This window comes from Cherax quadricarinatus, chromosome 79 (genome assembly GCF_038502225.1).
Source record: "Cherax quadricarinatus isolate ZL_2023a chromosome 79, ASM3850222v1, whole genome shotgun sequence".
Classification (NCBI taxonomy): Eukaryota; Metazoa; Arthropoda; class Malacostraca; order Decapoda; family Parastacidae; genus Cherax; species Cherax quadricarinatus.
The window spans coordinates 6,231,637-6,256,537 of record NC_091370.1 but is presented as its reverse complement, the minus strand read 5'-3'; the positions used below and the strand labels follow the sequence as shown (position 1 = coordinate 6,256,537).

At 44.0% G+C, this 24,901-nt stretch overlaps 1 protein-coding gene across 4 annotated transcripts in view; it reads right to left on the bottom strand.

Moving 5' to 3' along the window:
* The window catches only part of LOC128705326 (uncharacterized), a 161,384-nt gene that overhangs the window by 58,013 nt on the left and 78,470 nt on the right, over positions 1–24,901 (bottom strand). For 3 of the 4 annotated variants that reach the window (XM_070101862.1, XM_070101863.1, XM_070101864.1), the window contains exon 2: positions 1,182–1,273. The exons of the other annotated variant lie outside the window; for it this stretch is intronic. The gene's annotated coding sequence lies outside the window, so the exon portion shown is untranslated. The remainder of the gene's footprint in view (positions 1–1,181; positions 1,274–24,901) is intronic. 4 annotated transcript variants of the gene reach the window in all.

Here is a 24,901-nt window from a genome sequence, read left to right as displayed (position 1 = left end):
AACCTACTAGAGTTTTATGACAAGGTGACAGAAGTAAGACAAGAGAGAGAGGGGTGGATCGACTGCATTTTTTTGGACTGCAAGAAGGCCTTCGACACAGTTCCTCACAAGAGGTTACTGCAAAAGCTAGAGGATCAGGCACACATAACAGGAAAGGCACTGCAGTGGATCAGAGAATACCTGACAGGGAGACAACAACGAGTCATGGTACGTGACGAGGTGTCAGAGTGGGCGCCTGTGACAAGCGGGGTTCCACAGGGGTCAGTCCTAGGACCTGTGCTGTTCTTGGTATATGTGGACATAACGGAAGGGATAGGCTCAGAAGTGTCCTTGTTTGCAGATGATGTGAAGTTAATGAGAAGAATCAAATCGGATGAGGATCAGGCAGGACTACAAAGAGACCTGGACAGGCTACAAGCCTGGTCCAGCAACTGGCTCCTTGAGTTTAACCCTGCCAAATGCAAAGTCATGAAGATTGGGGAAGGGCAAAGAAGACCACAGACACAATATAATTTAGATGGCCAAAGACTGCAAACCTCACTCATGGAAAAAGATCTGGGGGTGAGTATAACACCGAGCATATCTCCTGAGGCGCACATCAATCAGATAACTGCTGCAGCATACGGGCGCCTGGCAAAACTATGGATAGCGCTCCGATACCTCAGTAACGATTCGTTCAAGACTCTGTATACCATTTACGTCAGGCCCATACTGGAGTATGCAGCACCAGTTTGGAATCCACACCTAGTCAAGCACGTCAAGAAATTAGAGAAACAAGGGGTCACAATTGGAAGTTGAAGACTCAGATGAATCAAAGGGATTTTAGGAAGTATTTCTTCAGTCATAGAGTTGTCAGGCCGTGGAATAGCCTAGAAAGTGACGTAGTGGAGGCGGGAACCATACATAGTTTTAAGGCGAGGTATGATAAAGCTCATGGGGCAGGGAGAGAGAGGACCTAGTAGCAATCAGCGAAGAGGCGGGGCCAGGAGCTATGAATCGACCCCTGCAACCACAAATAAGTGAGTACAAATAGGTGAGTACACACACACACACACACCTGCAACCACAACTTTGCGAGTATAACTGCGTAGGTGAGTACACACACACACACACACACACACACACACACACACACACACACACACACACACACACACACATATGCACACGTATAAGCTTACCAAGGAGGGCAAGGAGTGTAGGAGGACGATATGGTGGAGGGAATGCGAGTGTGGGAGTTGCCCTCTTATCTCAAGTCTCTTGCCATCACCTCCTGTAATAAAAACAAAACAATTGTTTATTCTTTTCTTGGTGCTGGCTTCGTCTTCTCTTTCCATAATTCTCCCTTCCTTACCATCAGTGAAATATTGTAAGGTATAAACAAAAAACACGGAACGAGTGGGGTTGGAATCCACCCGTTCCGTGGTTTGTTTACAATAGTGTTTTGGTGTCGTGAATCACGTATAGTGTTCTAATCGCCCTACTGAAGTCTTGCAGGCTGACATGTCTGCACCTCGTACGATACCAGACCTGTGTGATGGAATATAGCTACACGGGGGGGGGGGCAATAGTTACCTCTGCTTTAAAATATTCTCAGCAGCAAACTGTTGATGTAGTCACTTATGTTTAATGAAAATAATGACTTCGCTCTGTGTTCCTTCTCATCTTCTCTCGTACCCTTGCTGAAATGCGTGACGATATCTCTAACTTTGTTAAGGAGTCAGCCTATACCTAGTGGAGGTTAATACTAATATTACCAGTCACTGGCCTGACCCAGTGGTGTTGACGTGTCTTGAAAGACTGTCACAGGAACACCACAACGTCCCCTGGATTATCACCATCAGGCCAAACGCTGAGCCCATGTGGGTCATTCATCCCCAGCAGTGGTGGAGACTCGATCCTCCGTCCAACAAGCATGGGACAGCCTATTTGTACTCGCCTAGTTCCCACGACCCTGAATATCCATGACTCGCACCAGTTGCCAGTTGTCAATATTTATTGTTGGGTTAAACTGCGTGCTGGCATTGTATCCTGACCTCACTGTATAATTTCCGCAAACAATGCGCTAAAGTTTCAAGCGGTTGCAGTCCTTTCTAACACTTCCACCATATTTATATTACGATATATTAATAGGGAAGCTGAAAATCCGTGGGGGTTATACAGCGTCTGGGGGAATGACAAGCATTCAGGTTCCATGTAAGGGCCCTGTCAGGGATCAGAAGCCGCTTACCTGCATCTAGGAACCTTCACTGAGGGAACCTACCTATATGTATATATGTCCCAGTAGGTTTTCAGGGCTCATTTTTTTTACCCCCGTTTAAAATGTGGCAATTTATTCCGCTTATTGATACTAAGAAAAACTGTTTTACTAATTAGCGAGACTATATGTATTATTTAATGGGTGATATTGCTAATTAATGTATTAGATCACCTATCATCTACAGCCAGATTACCTATCATCATCTAGGTATAGCCAGATTACTTATTTGTGATATTACCTATAATCTAATGCGTCACATAACCTATAACATATAATTAACATATAATAATATGTTAATTCATACATAGCCGCAGGACACTATATTATGGCGACAAGTGTGGGGCTCTGTTAAGCACCATCCACCTTGACTCACACAGTGTGGGGCTCTATTAAGCACCATCCACCTTGACTCACAGTGTGGGGCTCTATTAAGCACCATCCACCTTGACTCACACACAGTGTGGGGCTCTATTAAGCACCATCCACCTTGACTCACACAGTGTGGGGCTCTATTAAGCACCACACCAAGTGCAACGTCGTTAAGCGTTTTCTTCACGTGATGACAATAGTAGTAGTAGTAGTAGTAGTAGTAGTAGTAATAATAGTCGTAATAGTAGTGAAATTTACTGAGCACTTTGATCTTATAGGTTTCAAACACACGCACACACACACGCGCACACACACACGCGCACACACACACGCACACACACGCACACACACACACACACGCACACACACACACACACACACACACACACACACACGCACTCACACACACACACACACACACACACACACACACACACACACACACACACACACACACACACGAAGAGGTACGTTAAACTTCTTGGAGCAAGGAGAGAGAGGACCTAGTAACAACCAGAGAAGAGGCAGAGCCAAGAGCTACTAATCGACCCCTGCAACTACAAATAGGTGAGTACACACACACACACACACACACACACACACACACACACACAAGTATGAAAGTAAAAAACAATAAAAGCAACTAAAAAACAGTCAACGCAAATATCACACCAAAATAATCAGCGTCAATTGCGACCTCCATTAAGCAACTGATAACAAAAGTACTGCTAAAAATCATGCCGTTCCCCTCCAAGGTGAGGGTAGGTGGTAGTCACTTGACTCAGGGCTTGGCCAGGGAGCCTGTGTTGTAATGGTGAATAAGTGGAGTGATGGTGAATAAGTTACTGAGGCTGTTATACTAGTATATTGAGTATATACATGGTAAGGCGGCCAGCCTGCAAACTGATGTGATGACTGCCTTGAGGTTACCAGACTGACTGCTAGAGTACGTCCTCACGCGACCCAGCCTCACGACGGGGCAGCATCGTAGCAAGGTTCAAACTCTGCTGACGTAACAGCATTTAAAAGATCTGTGGCATCACTGTTAGCGTTTTGAAATATGCTGACAGCTCGGTGACGCTAATGTATGGAGTTCCGACATACAGACAGTTACATACACAGCAGACTTGTCATGCTCTAGGCTGATTCTATACTAGAAAATGTTATACACAACAGCATAGGGTATATACCTTTGAAGAGTTTCGAGAGTTTCACTGCTCTTGGAGCCCGGCCATGGGCCAGGCTCGTATACTTTAAAGTAACATTTAGGAAACCTGCCAATAAATGTCACTAATATAGTACATACATTACACAAGTATTACACTGTTGACAGATGTCTGCCGGGGCTGCTACCCACACGGGTATCTTGAAGGCAGAGATGAGAATTAGTCATCATCAGTTTGTCTTCCTGTCCTCTGGTGGAGTTATCGTGTAGCGCTGTGGAGGGCGCAGCTCTCTCGCGACCTACACGACACTGTCTTGGTGAGTCCCGTGATCTACACAACATTGTCTTGGTGTGTCCCGTGATCTACACAACATTGTCTTGGTGTGTCCCGTGATCTACACAACACTGTCATGGTGTGTCCCGTGATCTACACAACACTGTCATGGTGTGTCCCGTGATCTACACAACACTGTCTTGGTGTGTCCCGTGATCTACACAACACTGTCTTGGTGTGTCCCGTGATCTACACAACACTGTCTTGGTGTGTCCCGTGATCTACACAACACTGTCTTGGTGAGTCCCGTGACCTACACAACATTGTCTTGGTGTGTCCCGTGATCTACACAACACTGTCTTGGTGTGTCCCGTGATCTACACAACACTGTCTTGGTGTGTCCCGTGATCTACACAACACTGTCTTGGTGTGTCCCGTGATCTACACAACACTGTCATGGTGTGTCCCGTGATCTACACAACACTGTCTTGGTGTGTCCCGTGATCTACACAACACTGTCTTGGTGAGTCCCGTGATCTACACAACACTGTCTTGGTGTGTCCCGTGATCTACACAACACTGTCTTGGTGAGTCCCGTGACCTACACAACATTGTCTTGGTGTGTCCCGTGATCTACACAACACTGTCTTGGTGTGTCCCGTGATCTACACAACACTGTCTTGGTGAGTCCCGTGATCTACACAACACTGTCTTGGTGTGTCCCGTGATCTACACAACACTGTCTTGGTGAGTCCCGTGATCTACACAACACTGTCTTGGTGTGTCCCGTGATCTACACAACACTGTCTTGGTGTGTCCCGTGATCTACACAACACTGTCTTGGTGTGTCCCGTGATCTACACAACACTGTCATGGTGTGTCCCGTGATCTACACAACACTGTCTTGGTGTGTCCCGTGATCTACACAACACTGTCTTGGTGTGTCCCGTGATCTACACAACACTGTCTTGGTGTGTCCCGTGATCTACACAACACTGTCTTGGTGTGTCCCGTGATCTACACAACATTGTCTTGGTGTGTCCCGTGATCTACACAACACTGTCTTGGTGAGTCCCGTGATCTACACAACATTGTCTTGGTGTGTCCCGTGATCTACACAACACTGTCTTGGTGAGTCCCGTGATCTACACAACATTGTCTTGGTGTGTCCCGTGATCTACACAACACTGTCTTGGTGTGTCCCGTGATCTACACAACACTGTCTTGGTGTGTCCCGTGATCTACACAACACTGTCTTGGTGTGTCCCGTGATCTACACAACACTGTCTTGGTGAGTCCCGTGATCTACACAACATTGTCTTGGTGTGTCCCGTGATCTACACAACACTGTCTTGGTGTGTCCCGTGATCTACACAACACTGTCTTGGTGAGTCCCGTGATCTACACAACATTGTCTTGGTGTGTCCCGTGATCTACACAACACTGTCTTGGTGTGTCCCGTGATCTACACAACACTGTCTTGGTGAGTCCCGTGATCTACACAACACTGTCTTGGTGTGTCCCGTGATCTACACAACACTGTCTTGGTGTGTCCCGTGATCTACACAACACTGTCTTGGTGAGTCCCGTGATCTACACAACATTGTCTTGGTGTGTCCCGTGATCTACACAACACTGTCTTGGTGTGTCCCGTGATCTACACAACACTGTCTTGGTGTGTCCCGTGATCTACACAACACTGTCTTGGTGTGTCCCGTGATCTACACAACACTGTCTTGGTGAGTCCCGTGATCTACACAACACTGTCTTGGTGTGTCCCGTGATCTACACAACACTGTCTTGGTGTGTCCCGTGATCTACACAACACTGTCTTGGTGAGTCCCGTGACCTACACAACACTGTCTTGGTGTGTCCCGTGATCTACACAACACTGTCTTGGTGTGTCCCGTGATCTACACAACACTGTCTTGGTGTGTCCCGTGATCTACACAACATTGTCTTGGTGTGTCCCGTGATCTACACAACATTGTCTTGGTGTGTCCCGTGATCTACACAACACTGTCTTGGTGTGTCCCGTGATCTACACAACATTGTCTTGGTGTGTCCCGTGATCTACACAACACTGTCTTGGTGAGTCCCGTGACCTACACAGCATTGTCTTGGTGTGTCCCGTGATCTACACAACACTGTCTTGGTGAGTCCCGTGACCTACACAGCATTGTCTTGGTGTGTCCCGTGATCTACACAACACTGTCTTGGTGAGTCCCGTGACCTACACAGCATTGTCTTGGTGTGTCCCGTGATCTACACAACACTGTCTTGGTGTGTCCCGTGACCTACACAACACTGTCTTGGTGTGTCCCGTGACCTACACAACACTGTCTTGACCAAAGACACAGCAGCTACTCTCCTTCATTGAATCAAACCCGTTTACCTCCCATTCCCCAGACAATGTATGGCCCAAATGGGTTTAGCGCTTTATCACGAATTAGAAGAAAGAGAAGAATAAGAAAGATAAAAAGAATAAGAAAGAAACAGAGAAAATAAGAAAGAGAATACTAAGAAAGATGAAGAATAACAAAGAGAAGAATAAGACATAAGACACATCAGCAACAACTAACATTTCTTCAGTGTTTGTCAGTCATGTATCAGGTCCTTCACATTGATGTTATTCTTTCATCCTTATTTTAGCTTATCACTGACTTAGTCTTCCTGATGTGGCTGTGTAACAGCTTCGGTTAAGTCCTTATCTTCACTTGCACGCGTTTGGTCGGTGCTTTTCCAAGCTTTCTTCTTTGAGCGTCGCTTAAGGGGCACGTCAGTTTCCCTGTCTTCTGTTATTTTTCCCTTATAATCTACTTCGTCCATAATTACTATCGCATTTACTTAGTCTGCTTTCGTAAGGTGAAGTCCAGGATCTTTCCTTAATTCATGGTATAACTTATCAAATCTTTGAGGACAATAAGTAAGGTGTGAGCAGAGCTCAGACCTCGGGAAAACAATTGTCATCGAAGATTTGTTAATTTATACCGTGAATTCAGGAAAGATCCTGGACTTCACATTACGAAAGCAGACTAAGTAAATGCGATACTAATTATGGACAAATTATGGACAGGAAAAATTATGCATCTCTTAACACTTGGCAACAGAAAAACTCGCGAAATCTTAACAAGATCCTGGAGCCCATTATCTGCCTCTGTTATCTTTTGACTACCTCCCACAGGATGGGTACTGGGTGTATAATAAACATGTTAAGCTAACACGGTTTTAAATAAATCACAGAGGGGATGGAGCTGGAATCTATGACAGGCGAGTCTTGAAACTCGCAGGCCAGTGTGTTAACCACTGGTCTCCAAGCTTCAGGACTCGCCAGCCATAGGTTCAACCCCAATCCTGTTTAGTGATCTGAATGTAAGAGAAAGATGGGTACAAAACAATAATATCAATAATAATTTTTATTTCCACGAATGAATGATACAACATAAACATACCATACCTGGAGTTTACCTGGAGAGAGTTCCGGGGGGTCAACGCCCCCAAGGCCCGGTCTGTGACCAGGCCGCCAGGCTGACATCAATGACATACTATATAGAAAGCCGCTTGTTATTCAGAGCATTTCAGGCAAATTAGTTTAATTTTGTCCCCAGGATGCGACCCACACCAGTCGACTAACACCCAGGTACCTATCTAACTGCTAGGTGAACAGAGGCAGAAGGTGTCTTAAGGAAACGCGCCTTAAAGTTTACCCCTGTACCGTGAATCGAACCACGAACCTCACTGTATGAGCCAAGTGCGCTAGCAATCGAGCAATACTTAACGAAATGTCAAAGTATTCTACACCATATCATAACCCAGAAATCCCTGCACACGATTCACTCAGCCTCGTGTCATAACCCGTAAGTCATGGAACACAATTCAATTATTCAGGTACTGACAATGTCATACATCACTACCCACAATGCTGGTGCCAAACTAAAAATTATATAATACATATTCCATAATTCGAAATCCATATTCCAACTGGATGTTATCCATATTACATCACTTAGTTACGACTCCCGGTTTTCCTTGAAGTGTAGTGAGCAGGATGAGTCTGGGGGCTCAGGATGGAGATGTTAAACTAAAAGTAACGAGGGAAGGAATTAGGATAAAGGTGAGGAGGGGAAAGAAGGGGAATAAAACAGTGAGAAGGAGGTGAAAGAAGGGGAATACAACAGTGAGAAGGTGAAAGAAGGGGAATACAACAGTGAGAAGGAGGGGAAAGAAAGGGAATACAACAGTGAGGAGGTGAACGAAGGGGAATACAACAGTGAGAAGGTAAAAGAAGGGGAATACAACAGTGAGAAGGTGAAAGAAGGGGAATACAACAGTGAGAAGGAGGGGAAAGAAGGGGAATACAACAGTGAGAAGGAAGGGAAAGAAGGGGAAAACAGAGAGGAGGGGAAAGAAGGGGAATACAACAGTGAGGTGAAAAAAGGGGAATACAACAGTGAGGAGGAAGGGAAAGAAGGGGAATACAACAGTGAGAAGGAAGGGAAAGAAGGGGAATACAATAGTGAGGAGGAGGGGAAAGAAGGGGAATACAACAGTGAGAAGGAAGGGAAAGAAGGGGAAAACAGAGAGGAGGGGAAAGAAGGGGAATACAACAGTGAGGAGGGGAAAGAAGGGGAATACAACAGTGAGGAGGGGAAAGAAGGGGAAAACAACAGTGAGAAGGAAGGGAAAGCAGGAGAATACAACAGTGAGAAGGAAGGGAAAGAAGGGGTATACAACAGCGAGGAGGAAGGGAAAGAAGGGGAATACAACAGTGAGAAGGAGGGGAAAGAAGGGGTATACAACAGCGAGGAGGAAGGGAAAGAAGGGGAATACAACAGTGAGAAGGAGGGGAAAGAAGGGGAAAACAGTGAGGAGAATGGAGAGAGTGGAAAAGTGTAACGAAGATGAGGAGTAGATGAAAATGATGGAAAGAAGGTGCAAGAGAATTATTATGATAATAATAATAATCGGGAGCAAGGGGCTGGTAACCCCCCTTCTGTATAAATTGCTAAATGTAATAAAATAAAAAAAAACTTATAAAAGCTTAAGTAAATTTTTGGGTCACCTTGTCTCGGTGGGAGACCACCAGTGTGTTATAATAATAATTATTATCTTTATTTCTACTGGTACACGATACAACTTTTACAGACCATAGCTGACATCAGTGACATACTATATAGAAAGCCTCTGGTTACGCACAGCATTTCGGGCAATTTAGGTTAATCTTGTCCCTAGGATCCCCTCGAGGGAGGTTCCTTGATGCTGGTGAGGGGCTCTTGATCTAGGGAACTGGATCTGTGGTCCTGTTTCCTGAATTGAGTCTGAATACCTTCCACTCCCCCCCCCACACATGCGCTGTATAATCCTACGGGTTTAGCGCTCCCCAGTGATTATAATAATAACTGTCCCCAGGATGCGATCCACACCAGTCGACTAACACCCAGGTACCTACTTAATGCTAGATAAAACAGGGACAGCAGGTGTAAAGAAACATACCCAATGCGCTACCAACTGAGCCGCACATGCAGCTGCCAGTGTTAAGCTAACAGAGTGGTTTACATAGCACTGGAATCGTCTATTAATTCATCACTTTTCACAGAAAAACGATGATAACATTAAGTTCTAAGTTGGTGTCATGAGTACGTCATGAGTACGTCATGAGTACGTCATGAGTACGTCATGAGTACGTCATGAGTACGGCTTTGTTGTGAATGATGTACTTAGTTACTGTTAATAAAATGTGCGTATAACAAAACTAAAACACAGAATATAACACAAAACATAACTACAGCAGAGACTACATCAAAGAATATAACTACAGCATAGAATATAACTACACACACAAAAGTAACAGTTAAACAATAATGAACTAGATCCAAGACAGAGGCTGTAGGTTACACAACATACACAGGTGTCAGCAGCGGTGGTGTATGAGAGGCAGCGGCTGTTACAACGGAGGTGTTAGCAGCAGCAACAGGGTGATGGCCGCCAAAACCTTATCAAAACAGTTCATTACGAGTCACAAAGTCAGTATTGAGGCAGCACTGGAAAGACACTGACATGCGCTGGTGGATCTGAGGGTTTGAAGCCGTCAGTGTACACCGTCACAGAATGAGAATCTGGAGGAAAGTGATCACTGAAGAGTGAACAGCAGCAGTTTAAACCAGTCAGTAATATATGTTGACATTTGGGCTTGGAAAGTGGGAGTAGCAAAGGTGAATGACCTGAACTTTTAAGGTGGAAGAGAAGGAAGAATACACTGTGGGATGAACATAGAGAACTGAGAGAAATTATATTAGAATATATTGCCAGATATCGAACTCTGACTAAAAGGGTCAATGAAATCGACGATTAAAGTAACATGAATGATCAGTCTGCCCGTGTGAAGACACTGAAAGTTGAGGAAACAAACAAAATAATGAGGATAATGGACATTGCGTCGATCCTGCAGGACAGTGATGTTTGCTTCCCAATATTAAGCTCTCGACCGGGAAGAGGTGAAAGGCCCCCACAGAGCTAAACATGATCTCCGAAACACAAATAACCCGCACATAGGAGAGAGGAGCTTACCACGACGGGTTATTGTTCCAGTCACGATATTGTGCCTTATTGTTCTTTATCATCTCCGAAAATGAATGACACAGTTAACAGCTGGACCGACTGAGGATTGTAACTAGGTCCCCGTTGTCTTGCTTCAGCAAAACTAGAGCTGCAAGTAGTTTGAGGAAAGTTTACCAGTTCAGGGTAAAATGAGCTAAAGGCTTAAGTCAGTTAAGCAGATAAAGACAATTGTCGTTTCAGAGAGATGATGTAGGTCTGTCTTGATATTCGACAAAGAAAACCTTAAAAAAAAAGGTACCATATACTGGGCTAGTGGAGCCTTTCAGGTATATGTGAAGAATGCTAGGGCATCTAGGGTAGAATGCTAGGGCATCTAGTGTAGAATGCTAGGGCATCTAGTGTAGAATGCTAGGGCATCTAGGGTAGAATGCTAGGGCATCTAGTGTAGAATGCTAGGGCATCTAGGGTTGAATGCAAGGGCATCTAGTGTAGAATGCTAGGGCATCTAGTGTAGAATGCTAGGGCATCTAGGGTAGAATGCTAAGGCATCTAGGGTAGAATGCTAGGGCATCTAGTGTAGAATGCTAGGGCATCTAGTGTAGAATGCTAGGGCATCTAGGGCAGAATGCTAGGGCATCTAGGGTAGAATGCTAGGGCTGCTAGGGCATCTAGTGTAGAATGCTAGGGCATCTAGTGTAGAATGCAAGGGCATCTAGTGTAGAATGCTAGAGCATCTAGTGTAGAATGCTAGAGCATCTAGTGTAGAATGCTAGGGCATCTAGTGTAGAATGCTAGGGCATCTAGTGTAGAATGCTAGGGCATCTAGTGTAGAATGCAAGGGCATCTAGTGTAGAATGCTAGGGCATCTAGGGAAGAATGCTAGGGAATCTAGGGTAGAATGCTAGGGCATCTAGTGTAGAATGCTAGGGCATCTAGTGTAGAATGCTAGGGCATCTAGTGTAGAATGCTAGGGCATCTAGGGAACAATGCTAGGGCATCTAGGGTAGAATGCTAGGGCATCTAGGGTAGAATGCTAGGGCATCTAGGGTAGAATGCTAGGGCATCTAGTGTAGAATGCTAGGGCATCTAGTGTAGAATGCTAGGGCATCTAGTGTAGAATGATAGGGCATCTAGTGTAGAATGCTAGGGCATCTAGTGTAGAATGCTAGGGCATCTAGTGTAGAATGCTAGGTCATCTAGGGTAGAATGCTAGGGCATCTAGTGTAGAATGCTAGGGCATCTAGTGTAGAATGCTAGGGCATCTAGTGTAGAATGCTAGGGCATCTAAAGTAGAATGCTAGGGCATCTAGTGTAGAATGCTAGGGCATCTAGTGTAGAATGCAAGGGCATCTAGGGTAGAATGCTAGGGCATCTAGGGTAGAATGCTAGGGCATCTAGTGTAGAATGCTAGGGCATCTAGTGTAGAATGCAAGGGCATCTAGCGTAGAATGCTAGGGCATCTAGCGTAGAATGCTAGGGCATCTAGTGTAGAATGCTAGGGCATCTAGTGTAGAATGCTAGGGCATCTAGGGTAGAATGCTAGAGCATCTAGTGTAGAATGCTAGGGCATCTAGTGTAGAATGCTAGGGCATCAAGGGTAGAATGCAAGGGCATCTACTGTAGAATGCTAGGGAATCTAGTGTAGAATGCTAGGGCATCTAGTGTAGAATGCTAGGGCATCTAGTGTAGAATGCTAGGGCATCTAGTGTAGAATGCTAGAGCATCTAGTGTAGAATGCTAGAGCATCTAGTGTAGAATGATAGGGCATCTAGAGTAGAATGCTAGAGCATTAGTGTAGAATGCTAGGGCATCTAGTGTAGAATGCTAGGGCATCTAGTGTAGAATGCTAGGGCATCTAGTGTGGAATGCTAGGGCATCTAGTGTAGAATGCTAGAGCATCTAGTGTAGAATGCTAGGGCATCCAGTGTAGAATGCTAGGGTATCTAGTGTAGAATGCTAGAGCATCTAGTGTAGAATACTAGGGCATCTAGTGTAGAATGCTAGGGCATCTAGTGTAGAATGCTAGGGCATCTAGTGTAGAATGCTAGGGCATCTAGTGTAGAATGCTAGGGCATCTAGTGTGGAATGCTAGGGCATCTAGTGTAGAATGCTAGAGCATCTAGTGTAGAATGCTAGGGCATCCAGTGTAGAATGCTAGGGCGTCTAGTGTAGAATGCTAGGGCATCTAGTGCAGAATGCTAGAGCATCTAGTGTAGAATGCTAGGGCATCTAGTGTAGAATGCTAGGGGATCTAGTGTAGAATGCTACAGCATCTAGTGTAGAATGCTAGAGCATCCAGTGTAGAATGCTAGGGCATCTAGTGCAGAATGCTAGGGCATCTAGTGTAGAATGCTAATGCATCTAGCGTAGAATGCTAGGGCATCTAGTGTAGAATGCTAGGGCATCTAGTGTAGAATGCTAGAGCATCTAGTGTAGAATGCTAGGGCATCTAGTGTAGAATGCTAGGGCATCTAGTGTAGAATGCTAGAGCATCTAGTGTAGAATGCTAGAGCATCTAGTGTAGAATGCTAATGCATCTAGTGTAGAATGCTAGCGCATCTAGTGTAGAATGCTAGCGCATCTAGTGTAGAATGCTAGGGCATCTAGTGTAGAATGCTAGAGCATCTAGTGAAGAATGCTAGGGCATCTAGTGCAGAATGCTAGAGCATCTAGTGCAGAATGCTAGGGCATCTAGTGTAGAATGCTAGAGCATCTAGTGTAGAATGCTAGGGCATCTAGTGTAGAATGCTAGGGCATCTAGTGTAGAATGCAAGAGCATCTAGTGTAGAATGCTAGGGCATCTAGTGTAGAATGCTAGAGCATCTAGTGTAGAGTGCTAGAGCATCTAGTGTAGAATGCTAGAGCATCTAGTGTAGAATGCTAGAGCATCTAGTGAAGAATGCTAGAGCATCTAGTGTAGAATGCTAGAGAATCTAGTGTAGAATGCTAAGGCATCTAGTGTAGAATGCTAGGGCATCTAGTGTAGAATGCTAGAGCATCTAGTGTAGAATGCTAGAGCATCTAGTGTAGAATGCTAGAGCATCTAGTGTAGAATGCTAGGGCATCTAGTGTAGAATGCTAGAGCATCTAGTGTAGAATGCTAGAGCATCTAGTGTAGAATGCTAGGGCATCTAGAGTAGAATGCTAGAGCATCTGGTGTAGAATGCTAGGGCATCTAGTGTAGAATGCTAAAGCATCTAGTGTAGAATGCTAGGGCATCTAGTGTAGAATGCTTGGGCATCTAGTGTAGAATGCTTGGGCATCTAGTGTAGAATGCTAGGGCATCTAGTGTAGAATGCTAGGGCATCTAGTGTAGAATGCAAGGGCATCTAGCGTAGAATGCTAGGGCATCTAGCGTAGAATGCTAGGGCATCTAGTGTAGAATGCTAGGGCATCTAGTGTAGAATGCTAGGGCATCTAGGGTAGAATGCTAGAGCATCTAGTGTAGAATGCTAGGGCATCTAGTGTAGAATGCTAGGGCATCAAGGGTAGAATGCAAGGGCATCTACTGTAGAATGCTAGGGCATCTAGTGTAGAATGCTAGGGCATCTAGTGTAGAATGCTAGGGCATCTAGTGTAGAATGCTAGGGCATCTAGTGTAAAATGCTAGAGCATCTAGTGTAGAATGCTAGAGCATCGAGTGTAGAATGATAGGGCATCTAGAGTAGAATGCTAGAGCATTAGTGTAGAATGCTAGGGCATCTAGTGTAGAATGCTAGGGCATCTAGTGTAGAATGCTAGGGCATCTAGTGTAGAATGCTAGGGCATCTAGTGTAGAATGCTAGGGCATCTAGTGTGGAATGCTAGGGCATCTAGTGTAGAATGCTAGAGCATCTAGTGTAGAATGCTAGGGCATCCAGTGTAGAATGCTAGGGCATCTAGTGTAGAATGCTAGAGCATCTAGTGTAGAATACTATGGCATCTAGTGTAGATTGCTAGGGCATCTAGTGTAGAATGCTAGAGTATCTAGTGTAGAATGCTAAGGCATCTAGTGTAGAATGCTAGTGCATCTAGTGTAGAATGCTAGGGCATCTAGTGCAGAATGCTAGAGCATCTAGTGTAGAATGCTAGGGCATCTAGTGTAGAATGCTAGGGGATCTAGTGTAGAATGCTACAGCATCTAGTGTAGAATGCTAGAGCATCTAGTGTAGAATGCTAGGGCATCTAGTGCAGAATGCTAGAGCATCTAGTGTAGAATGCTAATGCATCTAGTGTAGAATGCTAGGGCATCTAGTGTAGAATGCTAGGGCATCTAGTGTAGAATGCTAGAGCATCTAGTGTAGAATGCTAGGGCATCTAGTGTAGAATGCTAGGGCATCTAGTGTAGAATCCTAGAGCATCTAGTGTAGAATGCTAGAGCATCTAGTGTAGAATGCTAATGCATCTAGTGTAGAATGCTAGCGCATCTAGTGTAGAATGCTAGGGCATCTAGTGTAGAATGCTAGAGCATCTAGTGAAGAATGCTAGGGCATCTAGTGCAGAATGCTAGAGCATCTAGTGTAGAATGCTAGGGCATCTAGTGTAGAATGCTAGAGCATCTAGTGTAGAATGCTAGGGCATCTAGTGTAGAATGCTAGGGCATCTAGTGTAGAATGCTACAGCATCTAGTGTAGAATGCTAGAGCATCTAGTGTAGAATGCTAGGGCATCTAGTGTAGAATGCTAGAGCATCTAGTGTAGAGTGCTAGAGCATCTATTGTAGAATGCTAGAGCATCTAGTGTAGAATGCTAGAGCATCTAGTGAAGAATGCTAGAGCATCTAGTGTAGAATGCTAGAGAATCTAGTGTAGAATGCTAAGGCATCTAGTGTAGAATGCTAGGGCATCTAGTGTAGAATGCTAGAGCATCTAGTGTAGAATGCTAGAGCATCTAGTGTAGAATGCTAGGGCATCTAGTGTAGAATGCTAGAGCATCTAGTGTAGAATGCTAGAGCATCTAGTGTAGAATGCTAGGGCATCTAGTGTAGAATGCTAGGGCATCTAGAGTAGAATGCTAGAGCATCTGGTGTAGAATGCTAGGGCATCTAGTGTAGAATGCTAAAGCACCTAGTGTAGAATGCTAGGGCATCTAGTGTAGAATGCTTGGGCATCTAGTGTAGAATGCTTGGGCATCTAGTGTAGAATGCTAGGGCATCTAGTGTAGAATGCTAGAGCATCTAGTGTAGAATGCTAGAGCATCTAGTGTAGAATGCTAGGGCATCTAGTGTAGAATGCTAGTGCATCTAGTGTAGAATGCTAGGGCATCTAGTGCAGAATGCTAGAGCATCTAGTGTAGAATGCTAGGGCATCTAGTGTAGAATGGTAGAGCATCTAGTGTAGAATGCTAGGGCATCTAGTGTAGAATGCTAGGGCATCTAGTGTAGAATGCTACAGCATCTAGTGTATAATGCTAGAGCATCTAGTGTAGAATGCTAGGGCATCTAGTGTAGAATGCTAGAGCATCTAGTGTAGAGTGCTAGAGCATCTAGTGTAGAATGCTAGAGCATCTAGTGTAGAATGCTAGAGCATCTAGTGAAGAATGCTAGAGCATCTAGTGTAGAATGCTAGAGAATCTAGTGTAGAATGCTAAGGCATCTAGTGTAGAATGCTAGGGCATCTAGTGTAGAATGCTAGAGCATCTAGTGTAGAATGCTAGAGCATCTAGTGTAGAATGCTAGGGCATCTAGTGTAGAATGCTAGAGCATCTAGTGTAGAATGGTAGAGCATCTAGTGTAGAATGCTAATGCATCTAGTGTAGAATACTAGGGCATCTAGTGTAGAATGCTAGGGCATCTAGTGTAGAATGCTAGAGCATCTAGTGAAGAATGCTAGGGCATCTAGTGTAGAATGCTAGGGCATCTAGTGTAGAATGCTAGGGCATCTAGTGTAGAATGCTAGGGCATCTAGAGTAGAATGCTAGAGCATCTGGTGCAGAATGCTAGGGCATCTAGTGTAGAATGCTAAAGCATCTAGTGTAGAATGCTAGGGCATCTAGTGTAGAATGCTTGGGCATCTAATGTAGAATGCTAGAGCATCTAGTGTAGAATGCTAGAGCATCTATTGTAGAATGCTAGGGCATCTAGTGTAGAATGCTAGGGCATCTAGTGTAGAATGCTAGGGCATCTAGTGTAGAATGCTAGGGCATCTAGTGTAGAATGCTAGGGCATCTAGTGTAGAATGCTAGGGCATCTAGTGTAGAATGCTAGGGCATCTAGTGTAGAATGCAAGGGCATCTAGTGTAGAATGCTAGGGCATCTAGTGTAGAATGCTAGGGCATCTAGTGTAGAATGCTAGAGCATCTAGTGTAGAATGCTAGAGCATCTCGTGTAGAATGCTAGGGCATCTAGTGTAGAATGCTAGTGCATCTAGTGTAGAATGCTAGAGCATCTAGTGTAGAATGCTAGAGCATCTAGTGTAGAATGCTAGAACATCTAGTGTAGAATGCTAGGGCATCTAGTGTAGAATGCTAGGGCATCTAGTGTAGAATGCAAGGGCATCTAGGGTAGAATGCTAGGGCATCTAGTGTAAAATGCTACGGCATCTAGTGTAGAATGCTAGGGCATCTAGTGTAGAATGCTAAAGCATCTAGTGTAGAATGCTAGGGCATCTAGTGTAGAATGCTAGGGCATCTAGTGTAAATGCTAGGGCATCTAGTGTAGAATGCTAGGGCATCTAGTGTAGAATGCTAGGGCATCTAGTGTAGAATGCTAGAGCATCAAGTGTAGAATTCTAGGGCATCTAGTGTAGAATGCTAGAGCATCTAGTGTAGAATGCTAGAGCATCTAGTGTAGAATGCTAGGGCATCTAGTGTTGAATGCTAGGGCATCTAGTGTAGAATGCTAGAGCATATAGTGTAGAATGCTAGAGCATCTAGTGTAGAATGCTAGGGCATCTAGTGTAGAATGCTAGGGCATGTAGTGTAGAATGCTAGGGCATCTAGTGTAGAATGCTAGAGCATCTAGTGTAGAATGCTAAGGTATCTAGTGCAGAATGCTAGAGCATCTAGAGTAGAATGCTAGGGCCTCTAGTGTAGAAAGCTAGAGCATCTAGTGTAGAATGCTAGGGCATCTAGTGTAGAATGCTAGAGTATCTAGTGTAGAATGCTAGAGCATCTAGTGTAGAATGCTAGGGCATCTAGTGTAGAATGCTAGGGCATCTAGTGTAGAGTGCTAGAGCATCTAGTGTAGAAAGCTAGAGCATCTAGTGAAGAATGCTAGAGCATCTAGTGTACAATGCTAGAGAATCTAGTGCAGAATGCTAAGGCATCTAGTGTAGAATGCTAGGGCATCTAGTGTTGAATGCTAGAGCATCTAGTGTAGAATGATAATGCATCTAGTGTAGAATGCTAGGGCATCTAGTGTAGAATGCTAGGGCATCTAGTGTAGAATGCTAGAGCATCTAGTGTAGAATGCTAGGGCATCTAGTGTAGAATGCTAGGGCATCTAGTGTAGAATGCTAGGGCATCTAGTGTAGAATGCTAGAGCATCTAGTGTAGAATGCTAGGGCATCTAGTGTAGAATGCTAAAGCATCTAGTGTAGAATGATTGAGCATCTAGTGTAGAATGCTAGGGCATCTAGTGTAGAATGCTAGGGCATCTAGTGTAGAATGCTAGAGCATCTAGTGTAGAATGCTAGGGCATCTAGTGAAGAATGCTAGGGCATCTAGTGTAGAATGCTAGGGCATCTAGTGTAGAATGCTAGGGCATCTAGTGTAGAATGCTAGAGCATCTAGTGTAGAATGCTAGGGCATCTAGTGTAGAATGCTAAAGCATCTAGTGTAGAATGCTAGAGCATCTTGTGTAGAATGCTAGGGCATCTAGTGTAGAATGCTAGGGCATCTTGTGTAGAATGCTAGGGCATCTAGTGTAGAATTCTAGGGCATCTAGTGTACAATGCTAGAGCATCTAGTGTAGAATGCTATAGCATCTAGTGTAGAATGCTAGGGCATCTAGTGTAGAATGCTAGGGCATCTAGTGTAGAATGCTAGGGCATCTAGTGTAGAATGCTAGGGCATCTAGTGTAGAATGCTAGAGCATCTAGTGTAGAATGCTAGGGCATCTAGTGTAGAATGCTAGAGCATCTAGTGTAGAATGCTAGAGCATCTAGTGTAGAATGCTAGGGCATCTAGTGTAGAATGCTAGGGCATCTAGTGTAGAATGATAGGGCATCTAGTGCAGAATGCTAGAGCATCTAGTGTAGAATGCTAGGGCATCTAGTGTAGAATGCTAGAGCATCTAGTGTAGAATGCTAGGGCATCTAGTGTAGAATGCTAGGGCATCTAGTGTAGAATGCTAGGGCATCTAGTGTAGAATGCTAGGGCATCTAGTGTAGAATGCTAGGGCATCTAGTGTAGAATGCTAGGGCATCTAGTGTAGAATGCTAGGGCATCTAGTGTAGAATGCTAGGGCATCTAGTGTAGAATGCTAGGGCATCTAGTGTAGAATGCTAGAGCATCTAGTGTAGAATGCTAGGGCATCTAGTGTAGAATGCTAGGGCATCTAGTGTAGAATGCTAGAGCATCTAGTGTAGAATGCTAGGGCATTTAGTGTAGAATGCTAGAGCATCAAGTGTAGAATGCTAGAGCATCTAGTGTAGAATGCTAGAGCATCAAGTGTAGAATGCTAGAGCATCTAGTGTAGAATGCTAGAGCATCTAGTGTAGAATGCTAGAGCATCTAGTGTAGAATGCTAAGGCATCTAGTGTAGAACGATAGGGCATCTAGTGTAGAATGCTAGGGCATCTAGTGTAGAATGCTAGAGCATCTAGTGTAGAATGCTAGAGCATCTTGTGTAGAATGCTAGAGCATCTAGTGTAGAATGCTAAGGCATCTAGTGTAGAATGATAGAGCATCTAGTGTAGAATGCTAGAGCATCTAGTGTAGAATGCTAGGGCATCTAGTGTAGAATGCTAGGGCATCTAGTGTAGAATGCTAGGGCATCTAGTGTAGAATTCTAGGGCTTCTAGTGTAGAATGCTAGAGCATCTAGTGTAGAATGCTAGGGCATCTAGTGTAGAATGCTAGAGCATCTAGTGTAGAATGCTAGGGCATCTAGTGTAGAGTGCTAGAGCATCAAGTGTAGAATGCTAGAGCATCTAGTGTAGAATGCTAGAGCATCTAGTGTAGAATGCTAGAGCATCTAGTGTAGAATGCTAAGGCATCTAGTGTAGAATGATAGAGCATCTAGTGTAGAATGCTAGGGCATCTAGTGTAGAATGCTAGGGCATCTATTGTAGAATGCTAGAGCATCTAGTGTAGAATGCTAGAGCATCTAGTGTAGAATGCTAGAGCATCTAGTGTAGAATGCTAAGGCATCTAGTGTAGAATGATAGAGCATCTAGTGTAGAATGCTAGGGCATCTAGTGTAGAATGCTAGGGCATCTAGTGTAGAATGCTAGAGCATCTAGTGTAGAATGCTAGGGCATCTAGTGTAGAATGCTAGAGCATCTAGTGTAGAATGCTAGAGCATCTAGTGTAGAATGCTAGAGCATTTAGTGTAGAATGCTAGAGCATCAAGTGTAGAATGCTAGAGCATCAAGTGTAGAATGCTATAGCATCTAGTGTAGAATGCTAGAGCATCTAGTGTAGAATGCTAGAGCATCTAGTGTAGAATGCTAGAGCATCTAGTGTAGAATACAACGGCATCTAGAGTAGAATGCTAGGGCATCTAGTGTAGAATGCTAGGGCATCTAGTGTAGAATGCTAGGGCATCTAGTGTGGAATGCTAGGGCATCTAGTGTAGAATGCTAGAGCATCTAGTGTAGAATGCTAGGGCATCCAGTGTAGAATGCTAGGGCATCTAGTGTAGAATGCTAGAGCATCTAGTGTAGAATACTAGGGCATCTAGTGTAGAATGCTAGGGCATCTAGTGTAGAATGCTAGAGCATCTAGTGTAGAATGCTAGGGCATCTAGTGTAGAATGCTAGTGAATCTAGTGTAGAATGCTAGGGCATCTAGTGCAGAATGCTAGAGCATCTACTGTAGAATGGTAGGGCATCTAGTGTAGAATGCTAGGGCATCTAGTGTAGAATGCTACAACATCTAGTGTAGAATGCTAGGGCATCTAGTGCAGAATGCTAGAGCATCTAGTGTAGAGTGCTAGAGCATCTAGTGTAGAATGCTAGAGCATCTAGTGTAGAATGCTAGAGCATCTAGTGTAGAATGCTAGAGCATCTAGTGAAGAATGCTAGAGCATCTAGTGTAGAATGCTAGAGCATCTAGTGTAGAATGCTAGAGAATCTAGTGTAGAATGCTAAGGCATCTAGTGTAGAATGCTAGGGCATCTAGTGTAGAATGCTAGAGTATCTAGTGTAGAATGCTAGGGCATCTAGTGTAGAATGCTAGGGCATCTAGTGTAGAATGCTAGAGCATCTAGTGTAGAATGCTAGGGCATCTAGTGTAGAATGCTAGGGCATCTAGTGTAGAATGCTAGGGCATCTAGTGTAGAATGCTAGAGCATCTAGTGTAGAATGCTAGAGCATCTAGTGTAGAATACTAATTCATCTAGTGTAGAATGCTAGGGCATCTAGTGTAGAATGCTAGGGCATCTAGTGTAGAATGCTAGAGCATCTAGTGAAGAATGCTAGGGCATCTAGTGTAGAATGCTAGGGCATCTAGTGTAGAATGCTAGGGCATCTAGTGTAGAATGCTAGGGCATCTAGTGTAGAATGCTAGGGCATCTAGAGTAGAATGCTAGAGCATCTGGTGTAGAATGTTAGGGCATCTAGTGTAGAATGCTAAAGCATCTAGTGTAGAAAGCTAGGGCATCTAGTGTAGAATGCTTGGGCATCTAGTGTAGAATGCTTGGGCATCTAGTGTAGAATGCTAGGGCATCTAGTGTAGAATGCTAGGGCATCTAGTGTAGAATGCTAGAGCATCTAGTGTAGAATGCTAGAGCATCTAGTGTAGAATGCTACGGCATCTAGTGTAGAATGCTAGTGCATCTAGTGTAGAATGCTAGGGCATCTAGTGCAGAACGCTAGAGCATCTAGTGTAGAATGCTAGGGCATCTAGTGTAGAATGCTAGAGCATCTAGTGTAGAATGCTAGGGCATCTAGTGTAGAATGCTAGGGCATCTAGTGTAGAATGCTACAGCATCTAGTGTAGAATGCTAGAGCATCTAGTGTAGAATGCTAGAGCATCTAGTGTAGAATGCTAGAGCATCTAGTGTAGAATGCTAGGGCATCTAGTGTAGAATGCTAGAGCATCTAGTGTACAGTGCTAGAGCATCTAGTGTAGAATGCTAGAGCATCTAGTGAAGAATGCTAGAGCATCTAGTGTAGAATGCTAGAGAATCTAGTGTAGAATGCTAAGGAATCTAGTGTAGAATGCTAGGGCATCTAGTGTAGAATGCTAGAGCATCTAGTGTAGAATGCTAGATCATCTAGTGTAGAATGCTAGGGCATCTAGTGTAGAATGCTAGAGCATCTAGTGTAGAATGCTAGATCATCTAGTGTAGAATGCTAGGGCATCTAGTGTAGAATGCTAGAGCATCTAGTGTAGAATGCTAATGCATCTAGTGTAAAATACTAGGGCATCTAGTGTAGAATGCTAGGGCATCTAGTGTAGAATGCTAGAGCATCTAGTGTAGAATGCTAGAGAATCTATTGAAGAATGCTAGGGCATCTAGTGTAGAATGCTAGAGCATCTAGTGTAGAATGCTAGGGCATCTAGTGTAGAATGCTAGGGCATCTAGAGTAGAATGCTAGGGCATCTGGTGTAGAATGCTAGGGCATCTAGTGTAGAATGCTAAAGCATCTAGTGTAGAATGCTAGGGCATCTAGTGTATAATGCTTGGGCATCTAGTGTAGAATGCTAGAGCATCTAGTGTAGAATGCTAGAGCATCTAGTATAGAATGCTAGAGCATCTATTGTAGAATGCTAGGGCATCTAGTGTAGAATGCTAGGGCATCTAGTGTAGAATGCTAGGGCATCTAGTGTAGAATGCTAGGCCATCTAGTGTAGAATGCTAGGGCATCTAGTGTAGAATGCTAGGGCATCTATTGTAGAATGCTAGGGCACCTAGTGTAGAATGCAAGGGCATCTAGTGTAGAATGCTAGGGCATCTAGTGTAGAATGCTAGGGCATCTAGTGTAGAATGCTAGTGCATCTAGTGTAGAATGCTAGGGCATCTAGTGTAGAATGCTAGAGCATCTAGTGTAGAATGCTAGAACATCTAGTGTAGAATGCTAGAACATCTAGTGTAGAATGCTAGGGCATCTAGTGTAAAATGCTAGGGCATCTAGTGTAGAATGCTAGGGCATCTAGTGTAGAATGCTAGGGCATCTAGGGTAGAATGCTAGGGCATCTAGTGTAAAATGCTACGGCATCTAGTGTAGAATGCTAGGGCATCTAGTGTAGAATGCTAGAGCATCTAGTGTAGAATGCTAGGGCATCTAGTGTAGAATGCTAGGGCATCTAGTGTAAATGCTAGGGCATCTAGTGTAGAATGCTAGGGCATCTAGTGTAGAATGCTAGGGCATCTAGTGTAGAATGCTAGAGCATCTAGTGTAGAATGCTAGGGCATCTAGTGTAGAATGCTAGAGCATCTAGTGTAGAATGCTAGAGCATCTAGTGTAGAATGCTAGGGCATCTAGTGTAGAATGCTAGGGCATCTAGTGTAGAATGCTAGAGCATATAGTGTAGAATGCTAGAGCATCTAGTGTAGAATGCTAGGGCATCTAGTGTAGAATGCTAGGGCATCTAGTGTAGAATGCTAGGGCATCTAGTGTAGAATGCTAGAGCATCTAGTGTAGAATGCTAAGGTATCTAGTGCAGAATGCTAGAGCATCTAGAGTAGAATGCTAGGGCCTCTAGTGTAGAATGCTAGAGCATCTAGTGTAGAATGCTAGGGCATCTAGTGTAGAATGCTAGGGCATCTAGTGTAGAAAGCTAGAGTATCTAGTGTAGAATGCTAGAGCATCTAGTGTAGAATGCTAGGGCATCTAGTGTAGAGTGCTAGAGCATCTAGTGTAGAAAGCTAGAGCATCTAGTGAAGAATGCTAGAGCATCTAGTGTACAATGCTAGAGAATCTAGTGCAGAATGCTAAGGCATCTAGTGTAGAATGCTAGGGCATCTAATGTAGAATGCTAGAGCATCTAGTGTAGAATGCTAATGCATCTAGTGTAGAATGCTAGGGCATCTAGTGTAGAATGCTAGAGCATCTAGTGAAGAATGCTAGGGCATCTAGTGTAGAATGCTAGGGCATCTAGTGTAGAATGCTAGGGCATCTAGTGTAGAATGCTAAAGCATCTAGTGTAGAATGATAGAGCATCTAGTGTAGAATGATAGGGCATCTAGTGTAGAATGCTAGGGCATCTAGTGTAGAATGCTAGGGCATCTAGTGTAGAAAGATAGGGCATCTAGTGTAGAATGCTAGGGCATCTAGTGTAGAATGCTAGAGCATCTAGTGTAGAATGCTAGGGCATCTAGTGTAGAGTGCTAGAGCATCTAGTGTAGAAAGCTAAAGCATCTAGTGAAGAATGCTAGAGCATCTAGTGTACAATGCTAGAGAATCTAGTGCAGAATGCTAAGGCATCTAGTGTAGAATGCTAGGGCATCTAATGTAGAATGCTAGAGCATCTAGTGTAGAATGCTAATGCATCTAGTGTAGAATGCTAGGGCATCTAGTGTAGAATGCTAGGGCATCTAGTGTAGAATGCTAGAGCATCTAGTGAAGAATGCTAGGGCATCTAGTGTAGAATGCTAGGGCATCTAGTGTAGAATGCTAGAGCATCTAGTGTAGAATGCTATGGCATCTAGTGTAGAATGCTAAAGCATCTAGTGTAGAATGATAGAGCATCTAGTGTAGAATGCTAGGGCATCTAGTGTAGAATGCTAGAGCATCTAGTGTAGAATGATAGGGCATCTAGTGTAGAATGCTAGAGCATCTAGTGTAGAATGCTAGGGCATCTAGTGTAGAATGCTAGGGCATCTAGTGTACAATGCTAGAGCATCTAGTGTAGAATGCTATTGCATCTAGTGTAGAATGCTAGGGCATCTAGTGTAGAAAGCTAGGGCATCTAGTGTAGAAAGCTAGGGCATCTAGTGTAGAATGCTAGGGCATCTTGTGTAGAATGCTAGGGCATCTAGTGTAGAATGCTAGGGCATCTAGTGTACAATGCTAGAGCATCTAGTGTAGAATGCTATAGCATCTAGTGTAGAATGCTAGGGCATCTAGTGTAGAAAGCTAGGGCATCTAGTGTAGAATGCTAGGGCATCTAGTGTAGAATGCTAGAGCATCTAGTGTAGAATGCTAGGGCATCTAGTGTAGAATGCTAGGGCATCTAGTGTAGAATGCT